Source organism: Mus caroli, chromosome 7 (assembly GCF_900094665.2).
Source record: "Mus caroli chromosome 7, CAROLI_EIJ_v1.1, whole genome shotgun sequence".
Lineage (NCBI taxonomy): Eukaryota > Metazoa > Chordata > Mammalia > Rodentia > Muridae > Mus > Mus caroli.
In genome coordinates this window covers 36,834,300-36,859,428 of record NC_034576.1, presented here as the reverse complement: position 1 = coordinate 36,859,428, position 25,129 = coordinate 36,834,300, and the positions used below count along the sequence as shown (strand labels likewise).

The following is a 25,129-nucleotide window of genomic DNA, read 5'->3' as shown; positions in this document are numbered from 1 at the left end:
GGTGATGAGGACATTATCACAGTCCATCCTAGACCTCATATTGGAGTCGCCATGGGCATGTTCCTTCCTTCCCTCCTGGGTGCGAATGGTGGACCCTATACTTTGGGGGTTGTTGGGTTTGCCTGCTCATCATTGCGTTGTCTGTCATTGTGTTGTTACGGAGCACTGGAGGCCATTGCTGAATGAGTCACTTGGTGGGTGAGGACATTTATTATAAGTAAGGAAGGCATTTATTCTCCAAGGCTGGGCCAATGAGAGTCTTGGGAATTCAAACTCCCAACAGCTAGAAGCTTTCCAGACACCCCTGCATTCAATCCTGGTATTGAGCAGCTGGGAAAGTCAAGGCATGGGAAGGGAATGGACTGTCAATCTCAGACAGTGAATTATGACCGTCCAGGCAATGACCAAGGGTCCTGGTTCTTAGCCCTATGGCCTTGTCACTGCCCATATAAATAAGAATCTACCAGTCCACATTTAGTGTGAGGCACTGACTAGACAGGCCATTCTAGAGCATCTCCTGGGTTACCTTTCTGTGTGAGACGAGCAACAGCAATAGCAGCAACTAATTGTGTGCTGGGCACATAATTGTTTCTAGCGAACTAATTACTGATTCTCTCAGTTAGTTTAAATCATTCTTATGGCCATCACCCCATCTTAAAGAGGAGGAAATGGGCTCTGAGAGGCTATTGAGCATCCAAGGCCCACAGCATAGCATACTACAGAAGGACTTACGCTTGACAGCTCACCCCAAAGTTGGTGCTTGTCCTGCACTCCCTGGCCATCTCTCCTGCACTGCCCTACTGTCTCCAGGTGCAACATCACTGTGGGTGTTCCTCTCTGACTTCATTGTCTGTTTAGTTCTGTCGTTGAGGACAGCATATTGGCTTTTTTTTTTTTAATGACAATTTTATATAAAAAGAGATGGACTGACTTTAGGAAATCTGTCCATCAGTTTGAGGGAGCCTTATCTAGTCCTTAGTAGAGGCTTGAGTAGAAACTCCCATAGGGTGATAGTAGTATGCAAATGAGCTTTGAGACCATGGAGCCCTCAGCTTTAGGCCAGATCCCATAGTTTGTATCTGCTCACACCTTGCTAAGCTCCATCTTGGACAGAGAGTTAACAGTAAGTCTGTGCTGTGACTTGGAGTTATGGTACCCGAGTCTTTAGCAATTCCTCACATCTGTGTATATGAGTTCCCCTTGTGGTGGCTCTCTCCCTATCTCTCCCATTCGACCTCTCAATGAAGCTTCTTTCCCCTCCCTCACTCCTTTGTAACCTCGATTTCCATTTAAGGTCCCATCATGCTCAGGTTTTCTCCATGTGCTGTTTCTATGTAATGCTTTCCTTCACACTTTGGAACCTGTTCTTAAAGGGAATTTATGTGACCACTTCAGTTTTAGAATGTATTACTTCAGCTGTCTTCTACTTCTTTTTTAACATGACACAAATGTGGGCTGTATCTACTCTCTTATCAAGATAGAACAGAAGGAATGAGTCTACAGTGAGGAATTTCACATGGGTTCTTGCTTTCATTCTGGAAGCTAGATGCTCACAGCATCTTATAAGCAACTGGCTTGTGGTAGGGTGTTGGGAGTTTCTTCTTCCCAGTATGTGTAGAGGGCAGCGTCTTATTATCTGCCTGTTGGAACAGTAAGCCCAAGAAATCTCAGGTCTTCCTCAGTGTCCTGGCTGGAGGTAAGACAGGCCTGACTTCCAGCATTGAATTACTAGCAGCATTGGAAATGAGTAGTGGCAAATGGGATTGAAAGGCTGTCCTTGTGAAAAGACTAGAGAGCGTGCAGTTCAGACTTCCCAAACGTGTGCTTTGTTGGTTGGGGTCAACGAGAATGCTACAGCAGTGACATCAGATTGTCAATGCATGGCTTCCACCCCTAAGCTACTAATACCACTGTCACAAAGTGTGAAAGTCACCAGACATCATAAAGACAGCAGCACCAGTGGTTCCCAAACTGATGTCCACAGTAACCCAAGGTTCCAAGGAGAGCTCTGGAAACAAGAGAAGCAGGAGGGTAGAGAGTTACACAGTTCCTTGTGTAACTTGTGTAACTTGTGGAAAGTGTTCCTTGTGGAAAGTGTTCCTTGTGGAAAGTGTTCTGTGTGGAGAAGATGCTGAAAACCCATTGAGGTTTCACCATAGAGCAAAGAATCACAAATGTTGGCTTTGATTGAGTTGGTGGGGCTTTGATAGATAAAATGAAATGCACACTTAGATGGAAGGTTTTTGTGGCCCAGTTCCTTGCTTCAGGTGGCCTGGAACATACAGAATTTCAGAGAGATGGATGCCCATCTGGGATTAAGCTCAATGTGAATAGGGAACCCAAAGTCCTTGGAACACAACTACTCAGCAAGGGCCAGCAATGCTGGCCAGTAGTTGAGCAGTTGCAGTGTGCCAAGACAGAACCTGTAACTCTTGGATATGTTATCGATACTCTATATTTACTTTATTGATGCTAGAGATTGGAGCCAGAAACTATTACATGCTGATTGGTCATCGTTACTTCTCGGTGATACCCCAGCCCCATTTTCTCTATTCTACTGGTGGAGATGTAGTGGTGGTTTTGAGACTGGTGGTATTCCTGCTGGAGCATGTATGCTGTGTGCTGGGAGCAGTGCTCCCATGCCATGGCTCCTCCTATTCAGGAAGATGGTCTGCCCTCTATTGTCTAGCAGGATTATTTTGGGAGTATACTGGGTCAGGGAATTCATCATTAGGAGCTCCCACTGGAGGGCTTAGATAGTTAGGGTCATTTTTTGTCTTCTTCCTGATACTATCAGGCTCTGTAGAGACTCCTATTGGGTGAAACTAAACTCTTGAATAGAAACTCAAGCAGGGGCCTTTATTTGCCATGTTTTCTAATGTGTCTCACATCAACTCTTTGAGTGGTCTTGATAGAGGGATTTATGTATATATTTATTGATTAGGTGTCTATGATAAGGGTCTCAGTTGCAGAACACTTGCCTAACATGCACAAATTCTTGGGTCCCACCCCTAGCACTGTAACTAACAGTAGCAAAAGAATCTCTGTTGGTCCACTGATCTTCCTCACCCAACCACAAATCATTTCTTGATTTGCATTTGCAATTTACTTGTTGATTCATACACTTCCTACTTTTTGATTCCTCCAGTTATCATTCTCGTTCTCATTCCATTCATTCATCCATGACTTTAGATATTCATTTACTTATGTCTTTAGTCACATGTGCAAAGCGGGGGGGCTGATCCTTTGTACGTTCACTCATTCACTTAATGAATAATCCATGCTGAAATGACTTACATTCTCTGGAGCTGTGTCATACTTAAACCAGGTAGGCGCTGGGTGTGGAGGCAGGCCTTTCAGCTTGTGACAAGTGGAAGTTGCATCCATCTCTTGTGATATAAAAACCAAGCGCACTCATTTGTTGAAGCCCCCTTCTCTAGTTTTTCAACACTGTCAAAATATAGTTCTACCTACGTTTGTTTCTTCAATACATCTTCATGTGATCTGGGCCATCTTTGGGTAGTCCTGGAAGTTGAGAACTGGCTGAGTCACTTCCACCAGGAAGGCAATCTATGTATGGTTGGGTCTAGGCTTGTGATGGGTGGGAAGGAATATGCACAGACAGTCACATGAGAGGCAAGAGACACAGCAAGAGGCATAGTGGGGGAAAAAGGGTCACCATAGCCAGGGAGGGATTGGTTGGGAGTATTCTCTTCCCTAATTGCAGAGTTTTCATCCAGTTGTCTTGTTTTGAAATTTCCATTGTTACTGGTGGTCATGGCAACAAAGTCACCTAAAGGAATGCCCCCATGCCTCTTTCCCTAGCTGAGATGCGCATTTGCAAGCTCAAGGACCATAAAACTCAACCTAAAGGTGAGATTAGATTTGTAGTGATAGTAACAATGAGTGGCAGGCAGGCTGAGAATGAGGAGGCTTTAGCCTTAGACTTGGGCTAGCTGGAATAGGGCCTTCAACCTTCCTCACCTGGACGAACACTGGAGAGACCTGTGTCAAGTGCTGAGTTGCCACTATTTCCGCTCCTTTCACATCATGGGTGAAACTTGACAGAAACAACTTAAAAGAGGAGAGGTTTATTTTTGGCTCATGGTTTCAAAGGGTTTCAATCTACCATATGAGGAAGATTTGATGGGCAGACCAGTTCATCGCAGGGGCAGCAGGAACAAAGGCCCCTCACATTTTGGCAGACTAAGCATCAGAGGAAGCATGGAGGTCGCCAGCAGCCATTTAGCTTTTAACTCCACCCTCACCTCTACATGCCAACATGGCTGGCCATCATCTAGGTCCTGCCACCATAGGGATCCTCACATAGCCTTCCAAAATAGTGCCACGAGCTGGGGACCAAGCACTCAAAACAGCAATCTATAGAGAACAATTCAGATTCAGTAGTTCATCTCCCATGAACGTTCCTGGTTGTGTGTGACTCCACTGCACTCATGAGCCTTTCCTGCCTCCAGGGAGGCCATCCAGGATTCTTTGGATAAATTTCACCCAAACCAGTGAATGATTTTCACAAGCGGCATGAGGGACATGTTGGTTGCAGATGGTGTTTTTGTCCTTAACCATTCTGTGAGTGTTGCCCCTCTATATAAAGTCTGTGGGTGCCCAGTGGGAAAACACTGCTACTCCCCTTAGATTGTAGTTGACCCCCATGGTGCCTTCTTTTCTGAAGGCACTCAGGCATCCAAGAAGGGGAGTCTAGATGGCATTTTTTTTACCTCTGTATTAGAACCTTATCCACCTTGAATCTCAACTCATGACCAATGGGAAGAATTCCCTAAGAGACTGGTGCGCATGCTTGAGAAGAATCAGAGAAGGAAGAAGCCATAGGCACATGCACAGTGCTCTTTCCTCCTCAGCCCCCATCCCTGCCCTCAACATCCTAGCCAGAGTTTTGCCTGTTACTCTAGCTGCTTGGTTTAAAATACACAGCCATAAACACTCAGGACAACCAGCAGTATGGCCGGATGTAATATTAATTTCTTTCCTGGTTTGTCTGTGAAAGAGTCAACCATATAAATCACTGTGAGCCTCGAAGACGGAAAGTGAAATCGTATCTTCAGATGGGCGAGTATAGCCTGTTACCATGAAACTCCAAGTAGCATCATGCCTGACCAACTCAAGGGTCTTTGTGTGAGCCTTACTTTAGGTTAGGTGAGACAGTCAGAAGTGCCACCACCCCCGTCTGTGTTGGATCAGAGCCTTGTATACTTATCTGTGGCATATCCCTGGCAAGCCTGGTGTCTGCCGGACAATGTCCCCGGCAATGCCATTTTTCAAGACTTGTTTAATTAACAACCATTTTTGACCTCGGCTTGTTATGAAAGTGTTGCTATTCTCTCCTGCTAAATTATGTCTAATGAACATATTTGCATGTTATCAGATATAGCAATATATCATTTCAAATTTGAGCATTTAAGCCTACATCACTCAAAACAGCTTTTGTGGATTAGTAAGCAGGTGAAATCAAAAATCTCATTTCATATCTGACATTAATAACTTTCGGGGGAGTGAGCATTGACATTCATGTCTGGACCAGAATCGAGCCCAATGTCCTAGAAATACAAGGGCAACACACAAACCTACTCACCAGATAGGAAAATAAATCACACATAATGCAGAATCTCTCCCTTACATGTTAATTAATGTGTGCAATCAATTACTGATGTTACAATATGAGAAAGAAACTGGTGGGGAAAGGGGTAATAAAAAATACCTATAGATTTATCTGCTTCTTTTTTCTATTTAAACAAATAGTCTTCAAGCCCGTGAATACTGTGTTGGGGCATGCTTGGAATAATAAGCATCATAAAATCTAATCAGATTTATAAGAGGAATTGATTGTTGTGGCAGGAGGAGAGGGTGGAAAATAAGCTGAAATTTAAGTGTTAATTTTTATGCTAATCCACAGTGGCTTCATATGAAGCAATTTTGTTCTGTGCCACAAATATAAAATTGTCCCTTGCAGAGAAATGTCAGCTTGCTAGACCTGAAAGCAGTAATTTATTAGGTATGTTTCTATTAGTATGTGTCACAGTTGTTAGCAGGCTATACACACAATGGCGCTTCATACTTATCCTCTAAGTCTGAGAATGTTTCAGCTCAGTGGCTGGAACGTGGGGCATTAATGCATTATCATATGCGGGGTGGTCTGTGCCCTGTGGACAAAAGGCTATTTAATACAATTTAATGTCATTCTGAGAAGAAGTGGAAAAATAAAGACGGGGAATAAAATGGCATCTGTGAGTTTCACAGGGCACTCATGCACAAACCCTCAGTTTAAGAGGTATGACATTTCTGCCAAGAAAAAGAATAAAACTGGGGCATTTTTTTTTATAACCTGTTCCCCACTGCAGTATTTCCTAAATGCTATTAAGTGATCGATTTACACGGCCACATGATGATGTCATCCATAAGAAGGGGAATGCAGATGACAGCAAAATACTACTGACAGTGACCTTGTTTCTGAATCCTTGGAACCCTGTCAGCTTTGCTTCCAGTATATGGTTTCAAAGAATGTACTTTTTGGACAATATCTAGTTACTGGGTAGTGAATTAATAGAGCTAAGGGTTCTGATGCAATTCACATATAGGTCAATTACATGCGCCAACATCTGCTCTGTCACAATCATTTGCATATAGCATTCATATGTTAATGATGCCTCCTTTTACTCAAGTAATATATTTTAAAAACAAGATTTGCATATCAGTTTGGATCAGTATATTACAAGCAATTTATCATTTTCTCCTTCTTGTTATGATTTGAAGAACAATATCTTGAATGATGGCTGCTATATTTGAGCACGGCTCTGATTTATACAAGGAGCCCCTCGGTGGGAAAGCTTCCATTCTAAAGCTGCTTAAAGCCTTATAAATCAATAATGACACAGATGGACTGCTGATAATCTATTTAGAATGCCTGATAGCAAATATTGCCGTACAGATGATTAGAGGGGTAACCATTTTAGAGGAGTCCTGCCTCCCTCTACAAATGGCAAGTTTGAACAACAACAGGGAGAGAGAGGTGCCTGTACACAGACTTCACATCAGACCTTCTCCTCACAGGGTCTGGCTTGCAGAGGGGAAGACCTGGGGAGAAGAACAAAGGCACTTCCCGTTCCTGCCAATATAATCATATCAATCCCTGTTTCTTTAACAAAACAGGTCCTCTTAATGGAATTGTGTCTTCAGGTGTAAATAGCATTAAAAGCTGCTTCTCGGGTCCTCTTTGCCCCGATACAGAGCAAGGAGTGAGAAAATAAAGTGGAGGCTGTCAGAAGTGGCAGCTGTTTGGAATCCTGATAAATATAAGCTCTTATTGATCTGATGGAAATAAAGGATCTCAGTGCTAGGCAGTATTTAGCTTCTTGTCTACGGCACATCACCGGTGGCCTTGCATGGGGATAGATTTCCATTCTCATACTCTGGATTTGATTTCATCTTTTAACCTTTGCAGCTGAGTTTCCTTGACCTCCAAGTATGGCTGTGATTTCCTGAATTTGTTACATTTTGCTTTACATGGTTTCTTTCTCTATTTCCTTTTTCGTGACAGGGAGCTGGGACCCACCCCTCTGGCCATCTTTCAGCAACCAGAGCATCTTTTCCGAGGAACATTCTTACTAGACTGACAGTCTTTAAGTCAAGCATGCAGTGAGGGTGTTAAGGTAAGTCTCACCCTACTAGAGCTGTCTGCCTGGACACTCCTCACTTCTTCCTGTTTGCCCTGTTGAGCTCACACAAATCCAATTTAAGCCATCTACTGTGCACCCCAGTCAAGCATCTCCTGGCTACTAGAGGAGGCACCTACACCCACCCAGTAAAACCATCGGCTGTGGCTCCTGGGGACCAGCATCTCTTTGAGGTTGGGGTGGTGGCGGTTTAAAACAAAAGGATCTGGAAGACCAATGTTCTATTTTCTCATGGCACTTCACCCCCCTCCCCCCCAATGTTGTGTTTTCTACTCGGTTGCTTAATTCCTTTCTGGAGTTTTCTTCCGGGACAGAGATGAGGCTCCAGCTCAAAATCCTGAGGTGCTGTTCGTGTTTTTCTGGTTCCAAGAGAAGTGCTGCTGTTATTTTGAGTAGTTTTGATACAACCAAATCAAAGTGAAGATTTGAAATGGCTTTTCTGAAAGCCCAAGCTGAAGTCATAAATTATTCTGCACCGCGATTCTTTCTGATAGTGAAACCGTACCTCTGCCTGACATTGCTGCAATGGGAGAAAGTGAAAGTTAAAAATAAAATGAAACATTTAAATCTGGGCTGTTGAGAAGCTCAGATAGACATCAAGGCCAGTCGATAGAGGCTCCTATCAATTAGACTTCCACGCTTATCATTCCATATTGGCTTATTAGCAATTGCCTGGGTTCAGGGTTCCAGGATTAAGAATGTGAAGGGCTGGGGGGCAGAGGGGAGGCTTATGCGAGGAAATAGCAACCTGTGAAAAGGCCAGGTCTGTGGCTTCCTCTATTTGCAGGAGGCTGGGGACAGGCTGGTGGTGGCATCGAGGCCTTGTTGTGATTCTTGCGGGAGGAAAATGTCTATAGTGAGAAGGTTGGAAGTTTTCCCTAGCCTACCCCGTTATTTGAGTCGGAAAGTGTTGATTTCACACCGTGCTGAGTGTTTTCCCGCAGCTTCTTAGTGGGTGTATTCTATGTTGAGAAAAAGGAGCAGTTAACGAAAGCAGTAGTGGGGGCCATCAGAGGCCTGGCAGGCCTGTGACTTTGCCGATCCCAAGGTGCCCTCTAGGAGAGGGGTGGGCAGCTCAGGAGCTCCAGCCTAGAGCTTGCAGACGGAGCTTCTGGCTAGGTCCCTCCTCGGCATATCGCAGGCGGGAACAATTTTTGGTTCTTTTGCTGCTGGGTTGGGAAAACAAGCCCGTGGTTGCCAGTAAGGTTTGGAATCTGCCTGCCAGATAAGGGAATGTCTGTGAAGACTATTTTCCCTCTTGGGAGGCAAAACACAGATGGGGGAGTTCGGAGTCTAACAGCATTCAGCTGCTACATTGATGGTAGGAATTCTGCAGTGTGGATGCTCATGGTATCCGAAGGCCAGGTTTTGCATCGCTGCCGAGGGCCGCTGGTAGGGAGTTGGTGGGACTGGCTGTTGAGAGAACAAGTACATAAGCTTGTTCAGAAACATTCTGTACTCAGTGCTTCTTGGGGTAGGAGAGGAAGCACCGCCGCCATGCTGGGCACTTCCGCCATGCTGCCCAGTTCCCCCTTGACTCCCTTTGGCATGGGATATGAAAGAGAACAAAAATGAACTACCTAACCGAGTGCACCCTACACCTCCAACCCTGCCTCCTGCAGACATACAGGAAAGGAAGGCCATGGGTTTCCTCTGAGGGAGACACACACCACCCCTAGTTTGGGCGGCTTTCACACTGTAGGACAGGCAGTGTCTTTTGGCTCACCAGGTTTCCCAGCACTAAGGCACATATTTTGCAGCTAGTCACTGGACTAAACTTTGGGCTTCCTGGAACTTAAAGGACAATCAGGACCGTCATATGCAGGAGATATGGTCAATAAGGAAGCCTGAAGTTGTAGACTCCATTGATCCTAATACTCTGCCTAATTCTTCTTACGTGTATGTGCCTGAGAGTTTATGAGTTTGGCACAGAAAAAGAGCAACAATAGTAACTAATACGAAGATAAAACAGTGCCAGCAATGTCTATTCATAAATGCCATGCAAATGTGGTTTCACAGGCAGGGGACTGAGGTATGTGCGGTCTATGGGGTAAACCATAAGCAGGTATGAGGATTTTTTTTCTGGGTGGGAAATGTATACCTTGGGATGACTTGAGGGATGTGTGTCATGTGACCAGGAAGTCAAATTGAAACTTTACTTTCAAGAACAGATTCTTTTTTTTTTTTTCCAATTTTAAAAATTAGGTATTTATTTCATTTATATATACCCCCCCCCCACTCCCCTACCCACCCACTCCCACTTCTTGGCCCTGGCGTTCCCCTGTACTGGGGCATATAAAGTTTGCAAGACCAATGGGCCTCTCTTCCCAGTGATGGCCGACTAGGCCATCTTCTGCTACATATGCAGCTAGAGACAGGAGCTCTGGGGTACTGGTTAGTTCATATTGTTTCAAGAACAGATTCTTATCCTCTGAGGATCAATAGACAGGTCTTGAGAACAGGTAACTGATATGTGGGTATCCCTCTCCTAGTCTTTTGAATTTCAGCTCCAGTTCCCAGGCTCTCTAAGGGCCTGTACTGGGAAGGGCCGACAGCCAGTGAGAGGAGAGAGCCTTGAACTGGCCCTGAGCTGTTTCTTAGAGTCTGGAATTTTGTGCAGGAGATATTTCCTCACTTACACACTTTCAGTTTTCTGTAAAGGGCACTTGACTTTGTGAAGTCTCTTTTCTTTTCTCTATTTTTAATGACAGAAGCTTGAAGCTTCTGGAAGGACCACTTGTTCCTGCTCATCTTGTATCTCTCCTCAAACTTGACCTTGCTCTTTCATCTGGCCTTGCATTTCAGAGCTTGGGCTTTGAAAACATCCATATCCATGATATCTTTGTTCAGGGAGATATCCTTGTGGACATGAGGCTAGTGTAGTTATAAATACTTTCTCTCTCTCTCTCTCTCTCTCTCTCTCTCTCTCTCTCTCTCTCTTTCACAAACACACACACACACACNACACACACACACACACACACACACACACACACACACACATCTTTGATTTCTTCCTGTTCCTTCTTCCCCATGGAGGCTGTCTCTTTGAGGAGATGGTGATCAATTGCAGCTCCCAGAAAATGTCTACAGGAGCGGTCTGAGGCCAACATTAATGTTCTTCAGAATGAAGGCTCTGCATCCACCTAGGATTAGCATCACTTTCCCGGGTTTCAGGAGCTTTCCTATTTTGACAGCAACCAGCAGACGCACAGCTGAGAGACTTTGGAGTCTTGAATAACTGATGTTTAGGCCAGGAGTCCTGGCTACCTATAGCCCCAGCACCAAGGAGGCTGAGGAAGGAGCCATCAGACAACCTCAGCCTAACTGGCAGCTGAATTGTAAGCCAGCCAGGGCAACTTAGAGAACCTGTTCCAAAATAAAAAGCTGAAAGTCTAGTTGTGGTAGTACACAGCTGTAATCCCAACACTTACTAAGCCGAGGCAGGAGGATCTTGAGTTCAAGGTTATCCTAGCGAGGTTGTCTCAAGATTCTTTTTTAAAGCAAGTATCAATCTCAACTTAAATGGAAAACACAAGAAAGTAGCCAAATCTGGTTTTATGTGATGCTGGAAAATATTAAGGCTTAGCAAAGAAATAATTTAGAAAAATGTGTTTTATTGCAATCAGAATTAATTACAATGTCCATCTTTAAGGCTTAAAAACACAAAAGGGTAAAGAAATTTAAAATAGTGAACGGAGTAAAGAAAGTATATCAGAAAACACAGAGTCAGGGAACAGGTACTCTTACGAAGCTTGTTGAAGCTTAAAATTAGGAAAATTATAAGAAAATCTGTAATTGTTAAATTTGGTAAACAACTTAGTGGGCTCTGTAAACAACTGGAACTTGGTTCAGGGTTTATTTGTGAAGGCACCCCCCTCAAGAACTAACTGAAATACAAGATACCGTAGTAAAATGGGCTTAACCTAGAAATATTCTCCAGGCTTTCTTGATTTCTTAGTCAAGGTATTTGACAAAAGATAACCCCTTAATGAGAAAGAGGATGGGTGTGGAGTTGGTTGATTAGGAAATAGTAAGGATCAAAGAGAAAATGGGAGTGGACCCCCCCCTCAAATAGGTTGTACAAAATTTTGTTTCCAATTAAAACAGTAAATAAATAATAAAAATGGATGGAAGCATGGCTCAGTTTGCCTAGCATGTGTCTAATCCCGAGGACTGCACAAATTATATCAATACAATAAAATAAAACAGGAAAGCTACAGAAACGCACCTGTTGACTTCATGTGTCATTACAACAGAAGTGTTCAGACAGTACCTCTCTAAAAGGAGCAAGACAACAGCCCCCAAGCCCATAATCCATCCCTCAAGAAGACCCCCATGGTCAGGTCAATGAGGGCCAGGGGCTTCCAGAGGAAATGGTACTCAGAGCATCCAAGTCTTCCACTTCTCACCCCCCACCCCCCACTTCTCATTCACAGCTCCCCTAGGCTGAGCTCCCTGTGGGCCAGGAGCTTCTAAAAGACCAGCCTCCAAAATCAGCAAGAATTACCATCAGCCTCTGACCTAAACCATCCACACAGGCTCAAGCGTTGAATACTTGGCCACCAGCTGGCAGTGCTGTTCTGGGAGGTGGTGGCAGGGCTCTAGGAACCACAGAGATGCTCAACTCAGAGGCTGGTCCTGCTGTGTCTCTACTGACCCCAAGCTAGCATCCCTTCCTGGGTAATCATGGCCTTATCATGCTACAGGGTTGGTATTTTGGGAGTGCAGAGGAGCAATGGAGATGGCAGGTTCTCTGTGAAACTGATAAGGTGTACATATGGAGGGGATGCTTTATGTCTTGCTGGATCTTCACCAGGATCCTTTGGAACTCATGGAGGTTAGATTTGCTCATAACTGCTTTGTAGACAAGGGATGAAGTGGGAGTAGAGTTCTGATTTCTTCAGGGAGAAAAAAAAAACACAGCCTTAACTCTAGAGAGCAGGCAGAGAGGAATTTTCTGCTGTATAAGCATTGCTAAAGGTTATCTCAGTCCACATGGAAGCTGCTTAGCAGGTAGACCATGGCATGAACCTCCATCTTCTAGGCATAGACACGGAGGCTGAGGAAGTTAAGCCGTCTCTCTCAGGATGCATAGCTGGCAGGTGGTATAAAACCCTTGGCTTTTCTCATCTCTGGGACCGAAACCTTGCCGTAAACAGTTTAAAGCAGGGATGATTTATTTTGGCTCATGATTTCAGAGGGTTCAGTCTGTGTCTCTTGGCCCCCAAACACTTAGACAGAACATCATGGTGGCAGGAACACGTGGTAGAGGAGAGAAGTTTACGTCATGGAGAACAGGAAGTAACACAGACAAGACAGAAAGAGTTGGCCCAAAGGGTCTAATGCTAGGGACACATTTCCTTTAGCCAGACACCATTTTTTTTTTCTGGACAGTGCCACCACCTGGCTGCTAACCGTTCAATGTGACATGAACAGGAACCTGTGGAGGGAGGTCAGCTTTGAGCCATGGCAGATAGGAAGGCCAGAGTCTGACAGAAGCTCTTGCTGACTTAGAGAGGCCCTTCAGAAGTTTTGGGAACAACAAGGCCATGGCAGTCCAAGCTGAGACTTCAAAGCAGAAAGCAAGGGAACCAGTGGTTGGGATGCCAGATGGACAGACATGGTAAGACAATGCAAGCAGAGAAATTGGGCAGGTGAGCTCCATTCGGGCATTGCTTTGTAGGCCATGTCGAGGCCACAGTTGTTCTCTATTTCTTCTATCATCTTTAGTTGTTTTGTTTTGAGGTACTGCTAAATAAATCCTGCAGCTTTGCACACGCTAAACACACAATTTAGCACTGCACCCTCAGGCTCTTCACTTCTGGTTTGCTACTTTTAACCAAAGAAAGCATCTTGAGAAACAGGCCATCCCAGGTGTGGAGATTCTCCTAGATAATTGGATTAGAATGAGCCTTGCAATGACTTCTGGTGGTCTGGTCACTGTGGTCTGGTTTCCTCTGGAGGGATGCCTGGTGACTGGTCCAAGCTGGCGGTCAGCCCTGGGAGGAACCCACTGTATACTCAGCAGCAGAATCAGCATGCTCTGGGCAGTCCTGGGAGCCAGTGGTGGGTGCCTGGGGCAGAAGTGGTCCCTCTAACCCCAGATCCTTGGACTGGCCAAGATCCCAGGGGAGAGGGCATCTGTACTGTGTACATGCCATCCTGGGATTCTGGAAGGAGGAGAGGGAGTGTGATTCGTTCTTGGCAGCCTGGGCTTTGTAGTGAAACCCCATCTTAAGAAATAAAAAGGGGCTTAGTGAGATAGATGGCTTAGCAGTTGGTTAAACACACTTGTTGCCCAGCCTGATAGTAGGAGAGAACTTACTCCCAAAAGGTGTCCTCTAACTTACATAGACACACACACACACACACACACACACACACACACACACACACACACAGAGAGAGAGAGAGAGAGAGAGAGAGAGAGAGAGAGAGAGAGAGAGAGAGAGGTGTAAGAGTTTTTAAAAAATTAAAATCAAAACTAGAGTTTTGTCAATGCTGTGGTTTAGATGTGGTTCCCTTGGGCGAGGCAGAGACTGCTGTTACAAGCAGACTTCTCACAAACTCCAGCTCACCCACAGACCCAGGCAATCACAGGGTTCACAGGGTTCGTAGCAGCCTTTGTGATCAAACTCACCTTCATCTCATCCCTGAGGTGCCGAGGCCCAGAGGAGGTAGAGAGCTTGCCTAGGATTGTAGGACGTCATTGACAGAGTTAGACTCCAAACCCCCACCCCCCATGTGTCTCTGCCCAGTCTCATTCTCACACGGACACAGTGAACCACTCCTCATGCAGATAGATGCAGATAGACTGGGGACCACTCCTGGCTTAAAGGAAGCATTTGGAGGTTTTACAAGGGGGAGGGGGACATTTCTTCTTATAGCTGTCACAGTATCTGTGAGTGGCAAGCAGTGGTTGGTGACATTTTCTGTGACCAACTTCCGGTATTATCAATTGTCATTATTGGAACTTATTGCCCTTCATTTGAGTGGAAACAATATATGATGGGACACACCTGCCTGTCTTTTCATATTTTTGTCTCCTTGCCAAACCCAGGCAGGCCTACATCTGATCCGTGTGACCCCAGAGCAGGATCACCAATGTTTCTTTTTTATTTTCCCCTCCCTGCTGCTAACAACAAGGTTACATCTTTACACAAAAGTTTCTGCAAAATGGACGTGGCGGTACAGGCCTATAATTCTGGCACTCAGGAGGTCGAAGGAAGAAGCAGAGTTAAGGCCAACATGGGGCAAGACCCCATTTCAGGAAAGCAGAAGAGGGGACAAACAAACTTCTACAAATAGCATGCCCATGGACAGGATGGGGCTGCAGCCCACACTCAGCAGTGGGCACAGGGGGTTCTCACACAGACATGCCAAAGAAGAACTGGCCAGCACTGACCCCAGCCACTGGGTGGGATGGCCTGGGTTAGAAGGCATGGATAGCACATGGAACATGGGAGACGGCATGGGCAGTCAGCCCCACACTGATGGCTGCATATGGAGGGGTGTGTGTGGAGGTGGGGGAGCAATAGCTCTGACTACATCTGCTGCTAGCAGAGGAGGGGTGGATGTGGAAAGCAAAGAGGTCAGGTGGCCCCGAGTGGGACTCCCAGAAGCCGCCTTCCTCTGTGTCACCCCAACACCCAAGTCAGAGGTGATGCAGGACACTTGGTTCTTGTCCCTGTGAGGACCAAGGGTGGAAGGACCCCTCGCTGTACTCAGCAAGGGGAGCTGCCCGCGCAGGTGCTTCCCCTGTTCCAAAGCCTTGAGGTTCCTCAGAGTGGCTGATGCACTTTTTTTCCTCATCAGTATATGGAAGGCATTTCCTGACCCCCTATCACAGGGACCTGAAGTTTTCCTCTGGGGCCCTTCTGAGTTGCTCATGTTGACCTGGAAGAGCAATACACCCACCTCCCTATGCCCTACCACTTCCTGGCCCCTCAACCTTGCTCCTTCCTTCAAAAGGTTCCCATGTCCTAAACTCCCCTGGGATGATGAGTGAGAGTCAGAGAGACAGGAAGTGACCCAGCACAGGATTGGGGAGGAGATGGCACACCTCTCTGAGAAGCCTGAGGGTTTTCTTGGATGCCATGAAGTACTATCCAGGTGATTTTGGGGGGAAGAGTCTGAATTCCATCTTGCCCTCACTTTTTGTTGGCCCCTGTACCTGCTCCAGCCATTTCTGCATAGTCCCTTCATCTGGTCCACATACAACATGGGGTTTCTCTGTGTGTTATATTATTTGTTTTTATTTCTGTAATCCCTTTATTGTTTGCACAACTGCTGTCAGACTGTTGCCTGAAAGTATCACAGGATAATTGCAGAACGCCTGCATAAGTAATTCCTTACGAAATCGGGCCTTGTCTGCATATAAAATTGTTTTTCGTTGTGGCATACATGGCCTTCATTATACGGAGGCTGTTTACAGGGAGGGGGGCACACCTTGCCCACAGGCCCTGAGATGGGAGGGCCTGGCACTAGGAAATAATGAAATATAATATGATCATTCTATATGATCATTCTTCTCCCTTTTTTCTTTTTTTCTTTTCTCTTTCCTTTTCTTTTTTCTCTCTCTCCCCTTTCGTTTTAGTCATCTGACATTTCTAGAAGGTGACAGACAGACCAAGGCTGTCAGGAAAAGCCCAGCTTGGGCAGGAGGGAGGCGTCTGCCCAGATGAGGGGCCTGGGTTGACTGGTGTTGCTGGGGAAGGAAGGGCCACTCACTCCTCCCGGGCTCGCACTGGGCATCTCTTCCGACCGCATTTCTTCGATATTAATGGTGTGTGGTAGTGAAAGAAATGTGTTTTATTCTCAAGTCTAACCCTGCTGTTATCAAAGTAACTTCCAGCTTATTAGCGACAAAGGACTTTTCTCCTCTCCGCTGCCCTGTTCGCCAGGGCTTCCTGAATTAAACTGCTGTTTCCTGTCCTTTATATGCATGACCACATCTGGGTAGCTTGCTCACAGCCCCGCTGCTTAATAACAATCACCTTCCCTTTCAGTCTCTGCTGATTGTTTCTAATTCACTCTGACAGATAGTGCCTGACAACTTGCTGGCTTCTCCCTCCCTCCGTGACCTGAAGTTACTCACGGCACTTATATAGTCTGTCATTTTTAATATTTGATTTCATTTTAAGTTATGTGTTTTACTGAGAAGATGAAACCAAAAGAAAAAAATGAAAGAAAAAAAAAAGAAAGAAAAAAGAAAAAATAGAAGAGGAGGAAGAAGGGGGGTCTTGCAACTGAATATAAGCTTAACCCTTCTTGCCCCGCGGCCCTGTTTCTTCCTGCTGAGGCAGGCTGAGCAGGGGCTACATTTTCTTCCTTTTGGGTTTTGGGCTTCTACTTGTCCTTCCTTATCTTGTTTGTCTTACATTTTTGAAACAGATCTTTCTTTAAGCTGAGGTTGGTCTTGAATCCATCATTCTCCTGCCTCAGCCTCCCAAAGTGCTGGATGACGGGTGTGTACACTCGCACTGACAGCAGTTTCATGTTGGGTTCTTTCCTTTAATGGTGCTTGATGGACTTTTGGGGTTCACTGTGGTGCTCTCTGATTTGCAAAGTGGAACTCCATCTTTTGGGAGAGGTTGCTGTAGGTTGAAGGTATGGTAGAGGGATTGGGGCATGCCTGAAGGATCAGCTCTGGTAAAGATGTCCAATGTGGAATGACCAGTCTCTTCATACGTGTTTCTTTTTGTACCAGCAGACAGGGCAAAGAAATGTCAACTGTCTCTGGGTTGGAGATGGGCCACTTGGTGTGACATCTTCCAAAGAGTGGGGTGGGGTGGGCATCAAGGTGGTGGGCAGCAAGATTGAAGCCTAAATTTCCTTCTGTCATGTCTTATTTGAACCTGCCTGCCTCTCACTAAAGACCTTGTGGGATGGATGTGCATCTCCAAGGCTTGATGAGCATCCTTTGTCACTTCAAGGCGCACCCCACCCATGGTGACTTTGGCTTTGTTTGTCATGAGACAAAAGCTCCTGTGTCCCTCCTGGCCCTTCAGAGGTTGAAAGCTGTGAGGCTGTGCATTAGGTCAGCTTTGAAAATGGCCAGCATCAAATAAAGGGGCCCTTTCACCCATGAGGTCTGTCTTCTGCTGATGGATGCCTGTCTGTCTATCCATCCCACACAGAAGGGAAGCCAAAGATGTACGGGAAGGGGGGATCTGGGTTGAACCTCAGCTAAAGAACTTCCAGTTTCCCTAATTGTCTATGACTGCCCGTGGCATGGCTACCCTTGGATCGACTCTTTGATCACTGTCAGGGGGCTGTGCCACAGCTCCACTAAGAGTGTCCTCTGACCACCTGGAGCAATGAAGGGCCAGTCCTTGGGACAGAAGCAGGCTCTACTGGTGACCTCAGGTAGATGAGGCTTGCTTTCCAAATCCATCTTGCTAGAGCAGCCTGCTTCGGGTGAGGTAGCACAGGTAGGGTCTTTCTTTGAGTTAGTCAGTCACAATAGGACTTGCTTGTCATAGGTTCAAGGCTCATTTTTTTCTAGAGCCTTGGAGGCACTCCTCTCCCTGAGCACCAAGAATAAACTGAGGAATTAGATGCTAAGTGGAGACACTTTTTTTTTTTAAATCATTTCCCTTTTCTTCTTCTGAATGGGGAAGAGAAGGCCAGAAAAAAGATCTATCTTTAATCATTTTGTGATGATGGCTGGATATTTTGTAAGATGCTGTCTTGGTTTTGAGACATCCTAATTAAAATTTAAAAGAGGATTATCCGTAAGAAACCAGGTACACACAGGCTGTTGGCTTTCAGCTGTCTGCATAGAATAAAGACCTACAAATGTATCAGTGAGTGAGGCCCTTGTTAGATTCAGCTGTGCGGCTTTATGGGGACGGAAGATAGGCCAGGAGTATGGAAAAGAAGTGGAGAAAAGATCTTTCCTTCCACACTTCTAACCTTCTGGGGTGCACCAAGTCTCCCAGCCTGAGTGAATGTAACGTGGCGCACTTGGCAATGGTGTTCTTCTAATCTGTCTGTCTGGTCTTTTAAGATTCGCCCCAGCTCTTTGAGATGCAAGGACAGGGACTGTCAGGAGGACACTCATTGTAGGATTCGGAAGATGGTTCTGCTCTGGGATTTAACCTCTAAAGATGGACAAATTATGCTTTCCTACCTACTTTCTCAAAAGGACCACTGGCCTGTCATTGGCTCTTGAAGTCAAATCCAGGCTTTGGCTTTGTGCTATTCAATGGGCTTCCATTTATTACTAGTTGGGTTGGGGCGGACCCCTGGAGTCCTAGGCTGAGGGTGGAGGAGGCATAGACTGCTCTACCTTTTCTTGTCACTGTGACACAATACTAACAAGGAAAGCTTGACAGGGGAAGGAGTTAGCTTTATGTATTCCTCTCTTTTTCTGTTTATTTCTGAGATTGTGATTTGATTACAGTGTCTCTCCCCTTTTCAGATCTCCCTTTAGATTCTCCTATATACCCCTCCCCTCACTCCTTCAGATTTATGGCCATTCGTTTCTCATCAAATGTCACTGCATGCATATACGTGCTTGCATATACATCTAAAATCCCAAATAGAACCTGCTGAGCCCATATAATCTTACTTCTATGTATAACCGTCTTCAGAGCTGACCGTTTGGCACTGGAGAACAAGTGGGCATGCTCTTCCCTGGGGAGGGCTGCTTCTCCTGCTTCCGGCTTTGCTGCTTGCCTGTAGTTCTCTGTGCTGGGCTTTTCCCCATGCAGTCTGGCATGCGTGTTGATTTCCTCCTTGTTCAGTTAATATTTAGGAAGCCATGTTGGTGAGACTTTACCTTCCAATGTTACTAGGAGATACAATCCTAGAGCAAGGTCCCTGATCTTTTGGCTCTGTCAACCTTTCTGCCCTTTTCTGCCATGTTCCCCCTGCCTTAGATGTAGGAGTGGTATTGTAGGTGTGTTCACTGGGACTGTGTTCGTCCACTCTACATACTTTATTGGTTGTAGTCTTCTCTTGTGGTCTCTGGCTGTTGCAAAAAGAAGTTTTCTTGATGAGAGGTGAAAAATACCTCTCTCTGTGGGTATAAGGACAAATATTTATAGATTATTGATAGAGAGTATGTGTTCTCATTCATAAGGATACAATTCTTCATGGCAGGGCAGGCAGGGCAGCTGAAATGGTAGGGTTCCAGTCATGAGAAATTGCTGCTTGGCCAAACAAGAAGTGAGTTGCTTAGGCAGGAACTGGAGTTATGCTAAAACCTTTAGGCCCCTCCCCTCGGCCAACATCCACTAGCTACGCCTCATGTGTAGCATCACTGGCTGGGGACCAAAACACATGTGCCCACAGGGAACATTTCATACTCAGATCATAATGTCTACTTCCTGTTTGGTCTTCGGCCAGCAACTCCACCAAGCGGGAAGTGCAGTAAGCAATCCAAGCTTTCTGTGGAGTCACCAAAGCAGCATCTCTATTCATTTAGGTTCCTATGATTTGAAAGACACTCAGTGACATCATTTTTGACCCCTTGGCCTTTCTCAGAATGCATCTTATATGTAGCACTATAAATTGGTGTGGTCCCAGGCCTGAACCTGAGGTGTCATTGACAGTAGCCTTTAGAGGAGGCCACCTACAGAGGTAGGGCAAGGACTTCCTCAAGGACAAGGTATAGGGAACTTTTAGTCTCTCTGACCCAACACGGAGCTACAACTGTGGAAGAAAGATGACACACAGAAAGCTACCTCATACAGGCAGAAGTAACTCAGGTTACCCTAGGGATAAAAATGGGAACCAAGTGAAAAGCCAGATAAGAGATTGGTTCACCAGAGAAAGGGGGAGAGGATTAAGATGTTGCTAATACGAGATAGAAGCAGTAACGACTGTGGCTTGTCTTAGGCCAATCATGATGCAATTAAAAAGGCAGAAACCTGAGTGGTTGTACCACTCAGACAGAGCATGATGGGAGCAGAGCATTGGAACAGGACCTGGGGGACCAGGAAGAGTCCCACAAATAGACATTAATCAAAGAAGAAAGATATTGATGGAAGGAAGCAGGGCTTATTCTATATCTATATCTACATCTACATCTACATCTACATCTACATCTACATCTACATCTACACCTACACCTACACCTACACCTACACCTACACCTACACCTACACCTACACCTACACCTACCTCTACAGCTACATCTATCATCTATATTGTATCTATCTGTCTATCTGTCTATCTGCCTGTCTATCTATCTATCTATCTATCTATCTATCTATCTATCTATCTACCTATCTATCTATCTGCCTGTCTATCTATCTATCTATCTATCTATCTATCTATCTATCTATCTACCTACCTATCTATCTATGTGCCTGACAAAAGGGGAAGTGGTGGGTCAATCCAACTAAAAGGAAGGGACAAGAACCTTGTGAACACCAGGGTCAGGATTGGTGGGGTGGGGAAGGATTCTGGGGCTGTCTTTGGAACCTAGAGTACAGGAAACAGGAGAGCAGGCACAAGAAAACTTGTGGGTGGGAGCCTGGTGGTGAGAGGTGTGTTTAGGGGGAGGCGTCTGTGATAAAACTGGATCCAAGCACTCCATAACAAGGGGACTGTTTTTCAACTGGAGATAGGAAACTGGGGATGGAGAGCCACGGTAGCTGACGTTGTCTTTGCTCATGGTGCCCCTGGGAAGAAAGAGGCAGTGCATGGTCATTTTGACTTAGGGTGTCCAGGCTGTGTCCAGTCTGCCCCTGGAGCTTTGTGGTAGGCAGTCCCCGATGCTCTCGGGTCAGGCCTATGAACAGGACTTGGCAGCTGGCTTTTAAAATAATAAGAACAAAATGATTGCTCTTTAGGAAACAAAGCCCACATTTATATTCATCGGGGTCCTATGTGTTCTTTTTCTTCCCACACATACACAAAAGATGCACTCTGGGTGAGACAAGGAGCTGGTGTATGCCAATGTCAAGAGCAGGCAAGGACAGCGAAACAATCGACAGATTCATCCATTCTGCTTTAACTTGGGTTCCCAGAGAGGGATGTGAGTTTGCTCAACTCTCTGTGTCCTGCTTTGCTCACAGTGTGAACGTGTTGACTAAGCTTGGCTTCCTGGTTGGAGGGTCAGGCCCCATGGCTTTTAAACATGCTTATATGAAATCCAAACACTCATGGTCATTGGCCATCTGAAGTCAAGACTCAACTTATGAGGCAAACACGTAATTATCTTGTTTATTCAGGGTATAAATAGAGTCCATGCATTTTAAAATTTTTCTTCCTGATAAGGACTTTGGCTAGCATTCGGTCTTTAGATAGTTCCTCCTCCTCCTTCTCCCTCCTCCCCTCCCTCCCCCTCCTCCTCTCCCCCCCCTTGCAAATTTAGGGTTTTGTTGCTTTTATTTACTTACTTTTATGACAGGATCTCATGGTGTAGCCCAGATTGGTTTTGACTGACAGCCCTGGTGCACTCATCTCTGAATGTGGGCTGTGGACATGCACGAACACACCTGGCTTCTTCCCTACGTTTTCCTTAATTTTCTCTTCCCTAGTCCTCTCTCCTTTTTCTTTCTCCCCCCATCTCTACTATTTGACCGTCTTTCTCTTGTTCTCTCCCTATCCCTGTCTCTCCTCTCTAAGCAGAAGGAATTGCTGAAGGCAGCACAGCTGGCCTAGACGCAAGACTAACTCATGTCATTTTTGAGACAGAACCCCACATCGCCTAGCATCAGATTCACAAAGCAGTTGAGGATAGCCCCAAACTTAGGAGGATCTTCTTGCCTTTATCTAAAGAGGACTGGGATTGCAGGCATACATCTCCACACCCAGGTTTTTTTTTTTTTTTTTTTTTTTTTTTTGTGGTGCTGAGGACAGACCCCAGGGCTTCATCTCTGCTAGGCAAATATGCTACAAACTCAGCTACAGGCCTGGCAATCCTCTGAGTCACTCTTTCTTGCCCATCTCTTTTGGTGGATGGTGCTACCTGCCCATGGAGGGCACTGCATACTTATATGAATCTTTGCTATTTCTACAAATCCATGGCTGTCCAGGAAGCTCACATCAGCTTGGATAGATCAGCTAAGGTCCATGTCCAGCTTAACAAAGCCTACTGGGACTGAGTCCCCCCCCCCCATCCCTAGGCCTTTGTGTGTGGCTCAGTTCACACCTGGAAGAGGTTCTTCAGCTTTATGCCCAGCTTCCATCTTTCTCACCTCATCTGATTTTTATTATATCAATAATAAAACACCTGCTCTTATGTTCAATTGTCCTTTTATGAAATACTATATTTAGTTTTGTTCTAAAAATACTATCTATGAACTTTGGTTTGATGAATAAATACTTTGTATTTGGTGACAAATAAATACTTTCTTAATTTTAAATATTCACGAAATTATATAAACAATTGAATATTAATTAATTATTTTTTCATTGGCCCCTGAAGCTGCCAGGTATGATGTAGTAGTGTGTGTGTGTGTGGGGGGGGGGTAATATCCTTAGGGACCTTAGTGTGGCCTTGCTTGGAATGCTTGTGCCCTTCCAGGAGTTTAGGATAGATCTCATTATTTCCTGAGCTACTACCTCCTGCTATCCTGGAGGGGCTTCACTGCTCCTAAATCTGACAAGTTTTTCTCTGTCCTCATAGCCATAGCCTCTACCTTAGAGTCCCCAAAGGGCAGTTATTTTTGTGTGGTTGGTCACATCTGACAAAGGTGTGAACCTCAGGGAGCCAAGCTTTCTGATGGCTCTGTCATTTTCCTTATTGGATTGCCACTATCTTGTTTTGTTTTGTGTTTTTAATATTGCTTTATTTGTTGTTTTTAGCTGGAGCCTTGCCATGTAGCCCAGGCTGCCCTCACTCGCCATCCCGGTGCCTCAGTCTCTTTAGTGCTGGGATTATGAGTGAGAGGCACCCTGCCTGGCTAGACTGCAGGCCTCTTGAGAGCAGATACCTGCTCTTCCATGCCTCACTGACAAAGCCAGCTGTTAGTCTGTCATTTGTCATCTGCATCTATGTGTGTGTATATATATATATATATATATATATATATATATCTGCCATCTGTAGATCCACGTCTGTATATATCTGTCATCTGTGTGTCCTTAGAGTTGTAGACCCACATATCTACTATGTGTCATCTATCTATTATCTACCTTCTATCTATCTATCTATCTATCTATCTATCTATCTATCATCTATTTATCATCTGTCTATTGTCTATCATCTATCTATCTATCTATCTATCTATCTATCTATCTATCTATCTATCTATCATTTATCACCTAAGGCACCTGTCTCTCCAACCATGTCATGTCATCTATCTATCATCTTTACTCTCTCTATATCATCCACCTATTCTATCTTTGTAACTATTTACTATTTACCTATTCAATCAATCAATCAATCAATCAATCCATAAATCATCTATCATTTATCTTTTCTAACACCTGTTCTATCTATCTATCTATCTATCTATCTATCTATCTATCTATCTATCTATCTATCATTTATCTCTTATCCATTATCTATCTACTTCCTATCAAGCTATCTACTGCTTGTTTATCTGTCATTTCCCTCTGTCTTCTTATGAGATACAGGTGACAACACAGAGGAAACAGGTGATAAATCCACAGACAATGAAACCAGAAACCCATTAGTAGGAACAGATGCCATAGGACCATTAACACTGGAAAACAGGATCTGAGTCAGAAGGACCTAGGGCAGAGATGCCTTGTTTGGGAAGGCACTTCTGGGGTGTGCTGTGACATTAGGTCTGCATACCCTGAGTGAGGCTATAGTTGGACAGAGGACACAGTTTGTGAGAGATTCAGGAGTTAGGCACGGGCTCAATAAATTTGAGTTGCAGAGAGAAAAAATTGTTTCTAGCTCTGACAAGGTCCCATTTGCTCCTTTCTCATTTCCTCGAGGCTTTTCCATGTAGGACATCTTGACTCTTACTTTTGGAAGGCCCCACATCACATGCCTTCTTGTGGCAAGGTTCAGAAGCGGCTCTGCTCCATTCTCCGCCAGGTTGGGAGGCTGAGAGGAGCTTAACACACGAGGAAGCCAGCACTGACATGCTAATATTTCATTTTAATCTTGAGTGCCAGGTTACTTTCCAAATGAAGTGTCTCAGGCAAGGCTCTAACTTACATGAAATAAAAGAGTTTAATGCTAATTAAATATCATCTGACTACTGAAGCTGTATTTATTGATGGTTTAAAAATACAGTGTCAAGGTGGATGGACTGGGAACCCATCTATAATAACAATGCACCTTTGGCCCGGGGTTTCTTTGGATTAGATACCTGTCCCACACACATAATAAAGCCATGGAAAATGGGATGGGAGCATGTAAGGGATTTTTTTTCTGTTTTCTCTACTAGGTAGAGAGACCATCTTTAGTGTTTATTTGATTCAGAAGGTCTGGGAATAGCTCATATTCTCTGTGGAACCCACCTTTAGAAAATTCACATGAT

General features: G+C 45.0%; 1 protein-coding gene across 4 annotated transcripts in view; it reads left to right on the top strand.

The window, feature by feature from the left end:
- Positions 1–25,129, top strand: part of Znf536 (zinc finger protein 536) — a 457,839-nt gene that overhangs the window by 116,632 nt on the left and 316,078 nt on the right. For all 4 annotated transcript variants that reach the window (XM_029479861.1, XM_029479862.1, XM_029479863.1 and 1 more), the window contains exon 3: positions 7,571–7,682. The gene's annotated coding sequence lies outside the window, so the exon portion shown is untranslated. The remainder of the gene's footprint in view (positions 1–7,570; positions 7,683–25,129) is intronic.